Here is a 14,734-nt window from a genome sequence, read left to right as displayed (position 1 = left end):
ATACATGTAAGGCACTTTTTAAAAATTCATTTTAGGGTAGGGATGATATCAAGTAGTGCCTCACAGAAAGCTGTTTCTAGAGAATGTTCAGAATAGCATTTTACCCTCAAATTTAGAGATAAAGGGATTAAAGTAGATATAGAGGGATTACTAAACATACTTTATTTCTGTATCTGCTCCATCCACATACTGTATATATAAAGCAGAGTCACATTTAGAAAGGATCTATAAAGTCCTATAAACCTATAGGGCTAAAAAGAGCAAGAGGAGCAAGATGTTTGTATTGCAGACAAAATCATCTGGTTCTTTATTTTGAAAAATCCAAAGTTTTGGTCTTTCCCAACAGAAGCACCCGACAATCCTGAAGACCTAGAGGGAACACCTTATAGTAGCAGGTTATTGCATTTAAATACCCTAAGGTAATTTTCCACTCTAATTTCAAATGTCAATTTATTCACTTCAGCACATTCCATTATTTTATGAATAACTTCCTCCTGCGTTGGTATTTTCTCATTTTTCCAATTTTTAGCAAATACAATTCTAGTTGCCGTTAATACATTTACAATCAAATATTTCAGTTCTCTATTGTATGGTTCCGGTATAATTCCCAATAAAAAGATTTCTAGTTTAAAGTCTATATGTTTTTGTATAATTTTTTCCAACCAGGTGTGGATTTTAGTCCAATATCTTTTAGCTTCTATGCATGTCCACCACATATGGTAATATGAACCCGGTATCTGATGACATTTCCAACATTTTTCCGATTTATTCTTGAACATTCTTGTTATTCTTGTCGGGGACAGGTGCCACCTGTAAAACATCTTATACAAATTTTCTTTATATACTGTTGACATTGTCATAATTTTGAGACCACAATTTCTGCCAATTCTCTAAGTCAATCCGATGTCCAAAGTTTTCCCCCCAAGCAATCATAGATTCTTTAACTTGTTCCTCTTCTAGCTTAACCTCTAATAAGTATCCATATAGTTTTTTAATTACCTTTTCATCAGTACCTATCAAAATTTTATTTAACTCAGTCATTTTATCATGGAAACCTTCCATTTTAAGATCTTTATCGTATCTAGAATGTATTTGCACATATGAAAACCAGTTCAACTTTTTACTTTGCTGTTCCAGTTCTTGCATAGATTTAAGATCACCCTTTGCATTCAATATTTTACCATATCTAACTGTTCCTTTTTGTATGTTATTGGATATGAAAGTGTTTCAATAGTTGATAACTAGACAGGAATTTTTAAATAATGCTGCCTTTTAATCTTCTCCCAATTTAATAGCAAAGCCTCACGTATATAATGTCTTCTAAAATACCCCTGTGCCTTGTTTATATATATATATATATATATATATATATATATATATATATATATATGATATGTATATGTATATGTATATGTATATGTATATGTATATGTATATGTATATGTATATGTATATGTATATGTATATGTATATGTATATGTATATGTATATGTATATGTATATGTATATGTATATGTATATGTATATGTATATGTATATGTATATGTATATGTTATATTTATGCATTTATTTATTTATTTATTTATTTAAAATGTAACATAAAGGCAACAGTAAAAAATATTGGGTTTCTGTCTGGATGGTCTCTTGTGACGAGCCGAAGACAGAGAGTGGAAGTGTGACCTTCCTCCCATATTTGGGCATACCAGGGGTTGTGACTTTGTATTTGTGCTGATAAATAAATAAAGGGAGACTAGTATAGATCTATTTCAAGCTATTTAGCTCTCTTCAGCTAGCCATTCCCTTACTGGGATTTAATCATATATATATGTGTGTGTGTGTGTGTGTGTGTGTGTGTGTGTGTGTGTGTGTGTGTGTATTTAGAGTCACAACCCCTGGTAAGCCCCAATTATGGGAGGAACCTAACTGCTTCCATCATCTGTCAATTCTCTGTCCTTCGGCTCGTCACAAGAGACCATCCACACAGAAACCCAATATTTTTACTGTTGCCTTTTTGTTACATTTTGTTGTATTTGTCCTTTATTTATTTATCAGCACAAATACACACACACACACATACACACACACACATATAATTAATCTCATTTACTTAATTTTACTTTGACATTATCTTTTTTCAAATGTTGCTGATTGTTTACACAGCATTTCATTTCATATACAAAGCAGAGGCTGGGGGACATCTCATCCTTATATACTTGTAGGCATGAAATATGGAAAGGAACAGACTAATCTCCATGCTCCACTGTGCCAAAGCCAGCGGGCAGATGACCTTCGTCACAGAATCTTGGTACCTTGAAAATTGATTGACCTTTGCTTTCCCAGATTAGGACTCTGCCTAATAGTCCAGTAGAGATAAGTAAACGGCCTGAAGCAACGTTTCCCAACCATGGCGATATGATCAACAGAGGGAGAGTATCAAGATCACCACTTTATGCTGCCTTGGTAATACCTCGCTTAGAACTCTGCAATCAGTTTTGATCACCGTGATACAAAAGAAATGTTGAAACTAAAGAAAGAATACCAGTTCCCCAGTCACCCACGCTGTTGCTGGCATGTTTTTTCGTCCTTTTTAAACGTTCTGCACATGCGCAGAGCAATTTACAGGCAACTGTGCACGCAGCGAACCAGCAGTAACGCCGGCAGCAGCCCACCCCTGAACCAGGTCTGTTTAGTCTAATGAAGAGAAGGACTAGAGGTGACATGAGAGCATCCAATATTTCAGGTGCTGTGACAAAAAAGTGGGGGAGTTGTCAACCTATTCTCCAAATCTCTGAAGGTGGGACAAGAAGTAATGGATGAAAACCTATCAAGGAGCAATCAAACCTAGAATTCATCCTGTATGTTGTTGTGTTTTTTTTCCACTGGCTTGGCAGTTTGTTCAGGTGTTGGAGCAGTTTCTTCAGCTTGTTCACATTACTTGTTTTCTTTTTAGTCAATATTTCTAGATGTTGCATTTCCACATCTGTGAAAACTTTATTATGGATGATGAAACATCTTTGATCCATTAATCTTTGTTAGGTTATGTCACTTTCTGCAGTTGCTTCATTCTTTTTTGAAATCCTTTGGTTGTTGGTTCTGCCTGGTAATAATATTTGATGATTTCTCTATTTTCTTCGGTTGTCCAAGTTTTGCTCTTTGGTTCCAGTTGCTTTGCAGTTGCACATCCTGGATCCCTGGCAGTAACAACTGAGCCCCATAGTCCCTTTTTCGACAGATGGCCAGGAGCCACAGCATCTGACGCAACCCTTGTTGACTTGGCACCGACCGACCTGATGTGGAATTTTGTTGATTCTTTCTCATCATTACTGATGGTAGGTGCCTGGGTTGGTTCTCGGTGGCTAAGTCACTACTGATCCAAAGACGACAATCCCATAACCATAGGAACTGCACCGGATAGCTGTCCAGGCCCAGCCACTGCAGGAAAGTGGTCCTCCTTCCTGTTTGGTGGTAGGAAGGCAATATATAGCAGTATATAGCAGTAGACTTATATACCGCTTCATAGGCCTTCAGGCCTCTCTAAGCGGTTTACAGAGAGTCAGCATATTGCCCCCAACAATCTGGGTCCTCATTTTACCCACCTCGGAAGGATGGAAGGCTGAGTCAACCCTGAGCCCGTGAGATTTGAACCGCTGACCTGCTGATCTAGCAGTAGCCTGCAGTGCTGCATTTAACCACTGCGCCACCTTGGCTCTTATATAGGCAGGATCAGGTATTATTATTATACAATTGTATCACAGCGGCCAGTTGTTTTGCCGGATTTGGCATTAGTTACTAGTCGGGCCCCACCCAGGGGCCTAGGACATCGTAACATATTTTCGTAATATGTGTGCAGTTCCAAGCAGTGCGGCTTTTTGCATTTGACTGATGGTGATTTTGTCAATTTTTAACTGTTTTAAATGTAATTCCAGTGCTTTTGGAATAGCACCCAGTGTGCCGATTACCACTGGAATTACCACTGCTGGTTTGTGCCATAGTCGTTGAATTTCGATTTTTAAGTCCTGGTATCTTGCGATTTTTTCATGTTCCTTCTCGGCGACCCTGCTATCACCTGGTATTGCGATGTCTATGATTGTGACCTTATTTTTCTCAACCAGTGTGATGTCTGGTGTATTATGCGCCAGTATTTTGTCCGTTTGTATAAGAAAATCCCACAAGAATTATTATTATTATTATTATTATTATTATTATTATTATTATTATTATTATGTTAATCTTTGGTGAGATTCAGAGCCTTTGGGGCTGGTTGGTAGCTCAACAGCTCGAGTTCTAACCAAAGACCTAGGAACTGTTAAGGTAACGTCGGAGGATATAAGCTGTTCCAAGTAGGGAGGTTTTTTGTAGAATCAGAATGTTCAAGTCTGATAAATTTAAAATTTCCAAATAGCGAGGTAGCCCTTTGGGTATTGCTCCAAGGGCTCCAATTACAATTGGAACAACACACAATTTCTTTTTCCAGTTGCTCAACTTCAATTTGCAAGTCCCAGTACTTTGTGATTTTTTTCTTGCTGTTTATCTTCAATTCGTGCATCTCCAGGTATTGCAATGTCAATGAACCATACTTTTATCTTTTCAACTATTGTTATGTCAGGTGTGTTGTGGGCCAAGTGCCTGTCAGTCTGAATTCTGAATTCCCACAAGATCTTGACTTTCTCATTCTCTAAAACCTTCTCAACCTGATGGTCCCAGTGGTTTTTGCTGTACTCAAATCCAAACTTTTGGCACAATTTCCAGTGAATGATCTTAGCAACGCGGTCATGGCGTTGTAGGTAGTCAGTTTGTGAAATTTTGCTGCACCCAATGATCAAGTGGTTGGCTGTCTCGTCTTTCTCATTACAGAGGCGACATTTGCTGTTGGTGGTAAAATGTTGAATTTTTGCCTTCATGCAGTTTGTGGCAAAGGCTTCTTCTTGAGCTGCCAAAATAAAGCCTTCTATTTCTTTTTTCAGTACTCCTGATCTTTACCAGTTCCAAGTTAGTTTTTGGTCAGCTTTGCCTTCAATACTTTTCAAGTATTGACTATGCATAGCTTTGTTTTTCCAATTTTCACCTCGCTTCTCAATTACTTCTTTCTTATATTCAGCTTTTGACTTAGTTGTCTTTTAAAAGACCTCCTTTATTTACTTCCTTAATCATTGGTTCGTCATTTTTCTGGATGTAATCATTCAAGCTGTGTTTTTCTTTTTCCACAGTCTGTTTTACTTGTAGGAGTCCTCGACCACCCTCTGCTCTTGGTAGATATAATCAGTCAACATCACTTTTAGGGTGCAAAGCATGATTCATTGTCATAAGCTTCCTTGTTTTTCTGTCCAAATTGTCCAACTCCATCTGGGTCCAGTCAATTAGTCCTGCAGAGTATCGGATCACAGGTATAGCCCAGGTATTTATGGCTTTTATGATGTTTCCTCCACTCAATTTGGACTTTAATATCTTGCGAATTCATCGAATGTACTTGGCTGAAGTTAATTCCTTGACTTTATTATGCATTAAGTCATAGGCCTCTAAAATCTCCAAGTACTTGTAGCCTTCTTCTGGTTTTACTGCCTTTATCATTTCTTCATTCTCAAGTTCTATTCCATCATTTTCGGGGAAACACGGTATATATGTTGTTAACTATATCTCTTATCATTTCTGTTCTACAGGAAGCAAGTTATTTCTTTCCAAGTATCCATCATTTATTATCTTTCAAGTCCAAATGTTGTCTTCCATCCAATAGCTAGTGATAGAACTCCCAAAAAGCACCTGTATAAACTATTTGTGCTCTTCCTACTATCACTGTCAGTAAACAAACTGAAAGAACCTTGAATCTCAAGTGATCAAAGAGAAAGAAGAAAAACAATGTATACAGCGTCCAGCCTCTAAGGGGCAGTGTAACTGCTTTTCCTCCTGTTGTTATAACCCTCTTTATAATCCTTATTATTATTTTCTTTATATTCCAAGCTGAAGAAAGAAAAAAAACCCTTAAATGGAGATAAAAAACAATCCAATCAATCCAATCAAACATTATAAAAAAGAAGGAAAATTTTAATCCATACGTGTAAGCAAAAATGAAAAAAGAAGAAGAAAAATTAATCCTTTCAGTTTAAAAAATAGGGAGCCTTTGCAAAAATTCCATCCATGAAAAAAAAATTAGAAACAGGATAACATACTAAGTTTAATGTAAATCAATTTCACCGCTTACAGTCTTCTATCTTCAATTTTAATTTAACTTAATTTTTTTTTTGGGGGGGGGTAGTCTCTTTTTCTAATAATAAAATTTTCTCACCAATTTGACACGCTTTCTCTTTTCGCTTTCTTCTCATTCCAGAGCTGTCCCAACTTCAGCAGCTTCATTAGCTGCATTTCTGTTGCTGGAAAAAAGGCTATTCCTGGATCGTTCAGGGACTTCGCGGTGTCCCTGAGATCAGCAGGAGGTGCCCTTCTCAATCACCATCTCTGCGGGATGGTTTAGGTCCAAATGGACCGTCCACCAGCAGAAATATCTACTGCGATCTTGGAGCACCAAGATCGCACATCGTGCCATCGTGATGTCAGACCCTTTTCTCCCAGGATAGGACAGGTTTCTGTGGGGTAGGCCTGAGGGAGAGAAGGGGATGGGATAGGACAGGTTTCTATGGGGCAAGACTGAGGGAGAGAAGGGAATAGGATAGGAGAGGATTCCATGGGCAAGACTGAGGGAAAGAAGGTGATAGGATAGAGCAGCTTTCTGTGGGATAAGCCTGAGGGAGAGAAGGAGGATAGGTTAGGACAGGTTTCTGTGGGGCAGACCTGAGGGAGAGAAGGGAATAGGATAGGATAGGCTTCTGTGGGGCAGGCCTGAGGGACAGAAGGGCATAGAATAGGAGACATTTCTATGCGGCAAGGCTGAGGGGAAAAAGAGGAAAGGATAGGGGAAGTTTCTGTGGGAATTTTTCAAGCTGTATCAATTTAGAGCCAAGGTGGCGCAGTGGTTAAATGCAGCACTGCAGGCTACTGCTAGATCAGCAGGTCAGCGGTTCAAATCTCACCGGCTCAGGGTTGACTCAGCCTTCCATCCTTCCGAGGTGGGTAAAATGAGGACCCAGATTGTTGGGGGCAATATGCTGACTCTCCGTAAACCGCTTAGAGAGGCCTGAAAGGCCTATGAAGCGGTATATAAGTCTACTGCTATTGCTATTGCTATTATCAAGCCCAATGACATAGTTTCATAACAGATATTCAGCTTGTGTGTGCACACACACACACACACACACACACACACACACACACACAAATATTTCCTGGAGCAGATTGTATTTCTTCCCGAATGGGGGGAAAGGATTTTTCTGACCTAAGTTATAGCTAAAACCACCGGCCCAGGCATCTGTATATACTTACTTAACTCCATTCCACACTACTTTGGTGCTTGATTGATTGCTTGATTGATTGCTGATAGTTTTTCCCACTGGTGGTTGACAAACGCAGTTGGGACATCTGCCCTTAAATAGCCTTAAGTGATCCTGCATTGAAGCTGAAAGGATAAGCATCACTTGCAACGACATAAATAAAGCAGATTGAAATTCAGATTTTGGACAGCATAATAAGCTTGCTTACTTTCAGCTGACACAAACCCTGGAGGCACGTGGTCCACATTTACACTGTGACTCCCACCCAGATAAGCAGCAGATCATGGCAGAGATCTCCTTGGCATGTGCACATCTCATCCCTGTTCTCTACCTCTAGCAGTGGGAATAGCTGCACCAACGTTACATTCAGCATTCTTTACAACAAGTTTAAGATGAGAAAACCCAGATTAAAGTGAATCACAATACTGTACAATATTCACAGGCTATTAAAAAAAAACGAGGAAAAGGTTTCCCATGTCCAGTCGTCCAGAAACAGATGAGCACTAGGGTGCAAATGCTCATCTCTGTTTCGTGGCCAAGGGAGCCAGCATCGTCCAAAGACATTTCTGTGGTCATGTGGCCAATATGATTGTATGCCGTTGCACACGGATCCTTCCCACCAGAGTGGTGGTACCTATTTTCCCACTCACATTTACATGCTTTCGAACTGCTAGGTGGGCGAGCACTGGGGCAAGAATGAGAGCTCACCCTTTCATATGGCACTCAGGTCTCGAACCCTGGCTGTCTGTTTTCCAACTGAGCAGCTCAATGCCTTTGACCACTGAGACACTGAAGGACTCCACACAGATTGGGTGGTTTCCACTTTAACGTAGCCTTGGCTGAGTCTTGTAGCTAAAGGTCGTTTAGAGCGTAAGAGAACTCAGCATATTAGTCAAGGCCACAAAAAAGCAGGGTGATTTTGCAGGACTGCAAAGAAAACAGGGTTGGCTTTTTATCTGTGAATTGAAAAAAGAAGCAATTCCCCTTTTTCAGTGTTGTATCTTCTGTGAATTGAAAAAAGAATGAAGATTCTTGTGATATTTTAAGTGCTGACAGATGCTTGGTGCCAGAATCTGTGGGGCTGCTTTCTTCTATGAACGTTGAAATGAAATTGAAACAAAGCAAAGAAAAATAAAAATGAAGACCAGGGTACCATTGCCTTCACTTGTAGTTCTATAGGCTTGTAACAATAATGTTACAGAATCGGGAGAGCCTGAAAACAGTATGGAGGTTTTTTTTAATTGCTGGAGATCTATGGAGTTAGTCTATCTACTCTACTTAATGCAACAAAGCAATTGAATACTTAAATATTGCAAGCTGATAGTCTTTTAATAAGCACACCAGGTAGATCTCTCTCTCACTTTAATTCATAGGATCTGATGGTGGTTTTCAATTTTTTTAAAATATGGGTTCTGTGGGCATGGCTTATTTTGTGGGCATGGCTTGGCAGTCATGTGATCAGGTGGGAGTGGCTTTGCATCCATGTGACTGGGTGGGAGTGGCTTGATGGTCCTGTGACTGGATAGGCGTGGGCAATTTAGCTGTCCATTTTGCCAATTTAGCAGTCCATTAAACGATACACAGCAGCCCTCTTTTCTTTCCTTTCCTTTTTAATACTGAAGTTTTTGCTGTTGGTTGGCAAAAACCCTAAGGGTGAGGTTGACAAAGCCTGAGATTTCTGGGAATTTGTTTTAGAGGCACTAAAATAACAAAGATGATATAAGGTCTCCTGCTGGAGCAGGGAGTTGGACTAGATGACCTCTGAGGTCCCTTCCAGCCCTGGATTGCTGTGCTGTTTCGAAGCATCCTCTCAGGCTGCATCTAGTGCCAAGTTTGTGGTCCTTCTTTCCTCTCCTTTTTCTCTCTCCCTTCCTCCCTCCCTCCCTCTATCCATCCATCCATATCTCATTCCCTTTCCTTTTTCTCCCTTCCCTCCCTCCCTCTCCCTCCCTCCCTCCCTGTGAAGAACCTCAGGTGGTCTTTGGTAGGAGGAAGAAAAGCCAGGTGTTCTGAGAACATGTCCATTGGTCATCTGACATTCTTAGAGCTCCACTCTTGATTAGCTTAGCCTGAGTCTAAATGTAGCAGCTAGCAGAGGTCTTAAAACGTGGCAACTTGTGGACTTCAACTCCAAGAATTCTCTGGCCAGCAAAGCTGAATTCTGGGAGTTGAAGTCCACAAGTCTTAAAGTTCCCAAGTTTGAAGACCTCTTTGCTCCATGCATTTGCTGGGGAAGGCCTCATTTTTAATAGCTCAGTCAATGGGAGGGCAATTTCAGCGAAAGTCAGAATGAACTGCCTGTAGAAATTGGCAAATCCAAGGAAGCTTTGTAGTTGTCTGCAAGGACTTGGAGGTTTCCAGTCTAACACCACTTTCACTTTTCCTGGATCCATTTCTATCCCCTCGTTGGAGATACGATAACCCAGGTAATCTAGCAAGGTCTTGTGGAAATTTCTTGTAGAATTTTTTTCAGGACTTGCTGTACCAGCTTCACGTGTTCTTCTAGAGTCTCAGAGAAGATCAAGATGTCATCGAGATAAACGAGTACTCCGCGGTACAGGTGCTCATGTAGCACCTCATTTATGTACTGCATAAAGACTGTGGGTGCTTCTTGTAGCCCAAAAGGCATGACTTTGTATTGAAAGCTGCCAAGGGGGGTGTTAAAAGCGGCCTTCCACTCATCTCCCTCTCTGATTCGTATGCAGTAATACGCTTCTCTCAAGTCCAGCTTGGTGAAGATCTTGCCTTTAGCCAAGTGGTTCAACATATCTTTCATGAGGGGAAGAGGATAGGTGTTCTTTTCGCATACTGCATTCAAGGCTCGCAGATCAACATAGAGACGAATACCACCATCTTTCTTTTCTCTGAATAACACTGGAGCAGCTACTTTCAACTTCGCTAGTTCAATAAAGCCCCATTTCAAATTGGTGTCAATGTACTTCTTCAATTCAACCAACGACTGGGAGTCATGGAGTACATTTTTGGAGGTAGTGAAGAAGCCACCAGAGAATAAGGATAAAGTATATTGGCAGAGAACACATGGAAGCATGTAACCAAAAAACTGTGAGGATCAGGAGGCACTCAGGGCTCAATCATAGTTCATAAGTTGAGGAGTCTTTATGGATGATCTCCAAGGTCTCTGTTGTGGCCCACTAGCGGTCAGCAAAGCTGGCAGTAGAGTTGGACAGTGAGAATTGAATTTGAATTTTTGAATTTAATAAAATTTATATGCCGCCCAATCGCGTAGGACTCTGGGCGGCTTACAAATACAGAAATAAAATAAAACAAAAATATAGGAAAAAAGAAAAGATAGATTTAAAAGCAGCACACCATACATTCAATCCTAGATGGGGCTGGACCTCATTATGAGGTCAACAGCCCCAGGCCTGCCGGAACAGCCAGATTTTAGTGGCTTTTCGGAAGGCCAAGAGAGTGGGAAGGGTCCGGATCTCTGCGGGTCCAAAGGTTGGGAAGAAGCATGAGCCAGTCCTGGAGGCTGGGGAAGGCTCAGACGAGGGCTCTGCATCATAGGCAGAGACGGAACCAAGGCCGTCTGGCAGTGATCAGGTGCCTATGGAACTAGACAGAAGTGAGGCAGAGGAACAGCTGGAGCCTGTTCCCAGTGTGCGCATGCGCAGAGCTGCCAGAAGAAAAGAACAACTCAGAAATCAGGATAGACTGGGGAGTAAAGTCACAGGTGGAAGGTGATTGGTCCCTCCCATAGGTAAATAAGTAAGTAAAGTAAAATCTTTATTACGGTCAAAGACCAGCAATACACATTAGTTTTTACACTATATTAAAAAATACTAACATTAAAATATAATTAAAAAGTATTGACATTAAAAGTGGATAATAACATAATGGTCCAAAGATTCTTAAAGGTATGTCCAGATAATTGGTACAAGATGGTACTATACTTCTGTAGCCAATTTTTTCCTTATGGACATTGCAGCAGCACAGAACTTTGCCCCTGCAGACGTGGTAACCGGGTTCGTGTCCTGGAGGAGGAAGCCTAGATAAAAATTGTCTGCCCTCCCTGGAAATCTCTCTAATAAGGGGAGGATATGTGCAGACCTACAAGCTCTGTATAGCTCGCAGTGTAATAGAACATGGGAGATATCTTCCACTTCTCCTTTACCACATATACAAACCCGTTTTGCAATAGGTGTTCTCTTATACCTGCCCTGGAGGAGTGCTGAAGGAAGAAGGTTAAATCTGGCTCTGAAGAAAGCTACTCTTTGTTTTGGGAAGATCAGGTCATTTAAATATCTTGCCGATTCCCACACACCCTGTTTAATTCTGTCCCTACTGTGGAGAGGCAACCTATTTTGTTCTTCTTGGAACTCCATGTCCCTCATTCCATTAATTACTACTTGCTTTGCTTGCTCAAAGCCTAGGGACATTAAGAATAATGGTGAGAGCCCATAAGAGCCCAGCTTGTGATCAATTGCCTGTTTCCGGGGGGAAGGGAAATTGTCAGTCAACACTAGTGGGGACAGTCCCTCTGGAAAGAAATGCATTTTAAGCCAAAGAATGATCATCATCTTCCAGGCTCTTACCTGAATTTGAGGCATGCCTGTCTCAATTCTTAACTGGGCATTTGGAGTTCCATTGGGTGCAGCTAAGAAGGCTCGCAGGAATTTAGTTTGTATGTTTTCTAGCAAGTCTGTCTTTGCAAGGATTCCTGTTTGTGCCCCGTAAAGAATTTGTGCCAATGTTTTGGCCTCAAAAAGCTTTAAGGCAGCAACTGACCTCCACCTGTATAAAAGAAATGTTTGATTGCATTTGAGGACCTAATGACTACTTGCAATGTGTGACCCAGGTGTGCCCTTCATGTCCCTAGCGAGTGGAAAACCACACCAAGGTATCTAAATGTTCTAACCTGTTCCAAACTATATCCTATTTGCCAGGAGTATTGGCTTGGTCTTTTAGCAAAAACTAAAATTTTTGATTTATCGAAGTTAAGGACCAGCTTGTTTTGCCTGCAATAGCCGAGTGTTGCCCTAATTGCTCTCTTCAGTCCTATGGGGGTTTGTGTAATGATAGCGGCGTCATCAGCAAATAAGAGAATTGGCACTTTGCATTGTGCTAGGTTAGGAGGATGGAAATCAGGATTCTGTAAAAGCTCAATCAGGGGATTAATATAGAAGTTGAAGAGGGAGGGGGACAGGACGCAACCCTGCCGTACCCCTTTTTGTACCCTTACTGGGGCGGTTAAACTCCCTTGGGGATTGCACCTCACTTTCAAGGGGGAATTGGCATACAATTTTTGTATGAGGAAGAGGAGGCGTTGATCGATAGTGGTGCATTTTAATTTCCCCCAGAGGGAGATCCTGGATATTGAATCAAAGGCCTGCTTAAAATCCAGGAAGGCCACAAAAAGAGAGGATTTTTTTTTTATGTGTGTATTTTTGTACTAAATGGTGGAGTACCCAGATATGGTCCACCATCGCTCTTCCTTCTCTAAAACCGGCTTGTTCGTCTTTGATTATCCCCCCTGAAATTAGCCAATCTTGAAGTTTATAATTTAGGTGTTTGGCATACAGTTTACTAATAACGCTTAGAAGACTAATGGGTCTGTAGTTGCCTGGGTCATTTCTATTCCCTTTTTTATAAATTGGTATGATAATTGCTACTCCCCAATCTCTAGGCATATGGCCTGTTTTGTCTATAAGTGCAAACAGTGATGCTAAAAGTGGAGCCCACCAATTGGCCTTCTTTTTGATTATTTCTGGCAGGACATTATCAGCCCCGGGTGCCTTATTAGCCTTTAGGGCTCCAATCAACCGGGATATCTCTTCTGGTGTAACAGGGGGCCAGTAAGGGGTTTGGTCCAAACTAGCTTGGCTCTCCTTGGTTACATAGTCAGGATCTCTATAAAGCTCCCTAAAATACTCCTCCCAGGCATGAATCGGAACCTGATTAGTTGGGGGGTAGGGGGGGTTTCCCCAATCCCCTGGTGATGTACCAAAAAGGGATGTATTTTTTGTCCTGACTGCCGTAATTAGTCTATGCCAAGACTCCTTCAGAGCCGCACTTTTCTTTTCTTTTAGAAGGTTCTTATATTGTGCTTTCAGCTGCTTTAAGTAGTAAGTGTGCTCCTCAAAGGGGGCACTTTTACTTTTCTTGTATTCCACATTATATATCCTTTTTAGTTGAACGCAATCTCTATCGAACCATTTTTTGTTTTTTGAAACCAGCATTTTGGGGTGAGCTAGTGATCTGTTACTGAGAACCGAATTCAAATTTAAAATTAAGGATTCAAACCCCTGTAGTTAAGATCCCCCACAGTTATTTCTTAGAAGAGATGTACGTAGCTCTATGGTTTCAGGGGCTAACATCCGTTTGGTAACTTCCTTAGCGTTTTTCTCGTTCCATTTAATTTTTACCTGGGTATTTCGAGTCTCTAACCTGGGTAGGTAGGCTGTGCCTGCCCTTAGAGAATTCTGGTGCAATGTGAGAGTAAGGAGTATTGTATTATGATCACTTTCCAGTCGCGAGTCTACCTCCATCTTCTGTAAGAGCTTCGGGAGGTCATATGATATTATCCAGTAATCAACTGTGGATTTTCTTCCTGCTCCCCGGTAAGTATGTTCTGCTGGAAAGTCGCCCCATGGGGACCCGTTAAGGATACAAAGATCCAAACGTTCAGTCATTTGTCTTACACATAAGCCTGCCCAATTAGCTTTAGGGTCTTTAAATTGTCTGGCATGCAAAGATTCACCTGTTACATTTTCATCATAGTGAATCTTAAACTGCTTATATAATGCTTGATCATTTGGACCCATTATAGCGTTTAAGTCACCCCCCCCCTATAATTATTGCAGCTTTGGGGAATTTAGCTGAACAGCCAAGAATAAAATCTTCTATGCTGTCCCAAATCTTGTTAATCACATTATTCTTATTAAGTGGAGGAATATAGATATTAAAAAGCAATAGCAATAGCAATAGCAGTAGACTTATATACTGCTTCATAGGCCTTTCAGCCCTCTCTAAGCGGTTTACAGAGTCAGCATATTGCCCCCAACAACAATCCGGGTCCTCATTTCACCCACCTCGGAAGGATGGAAGGCTGAGTCAACCTTTGAGCCGGTGAGATTAGAACCGCTGAACTGCTGATCTAGCAGTAGCCTGCAGTGCTGCATTTAACCACTGCGCCACCTCGGCAAAATCTCCACCTGTTTAAATAAGAGTAATGTAGTTACAACCCATGGCTGGAAAGGTGGCAGTGGTACACATTTAAATTGCAAGGATGTATTAACTAATGTCACAATACCCCCTTTAGCTCTCCTCCCCCCCCCCACCTTGCTTGGGACAGCCGGGATTGAGTTGACCCAATAGCCATCTAACTGAAT

This window comes from Thamnophis sirtalis, unplaced genomic scaffold (assembly GCF_051295495.1).
Source record: "Thamnophis sirtalis isolate CommonGarterSnake01/CBP01778 unplaced genomic scaffold, rThaSir2_p1.2 scaffold_3, whole genome shotgun sequence".
Classification (NCBI taxonomy): Eukaryota; Metazoa; Chordata; class Lepidosauria; order Squamata; family Natricidae; genus Thamnophis; species Thamnophis sirtalis.
This window is presented reverse-complemented; position numbering follows the sequence as displayed.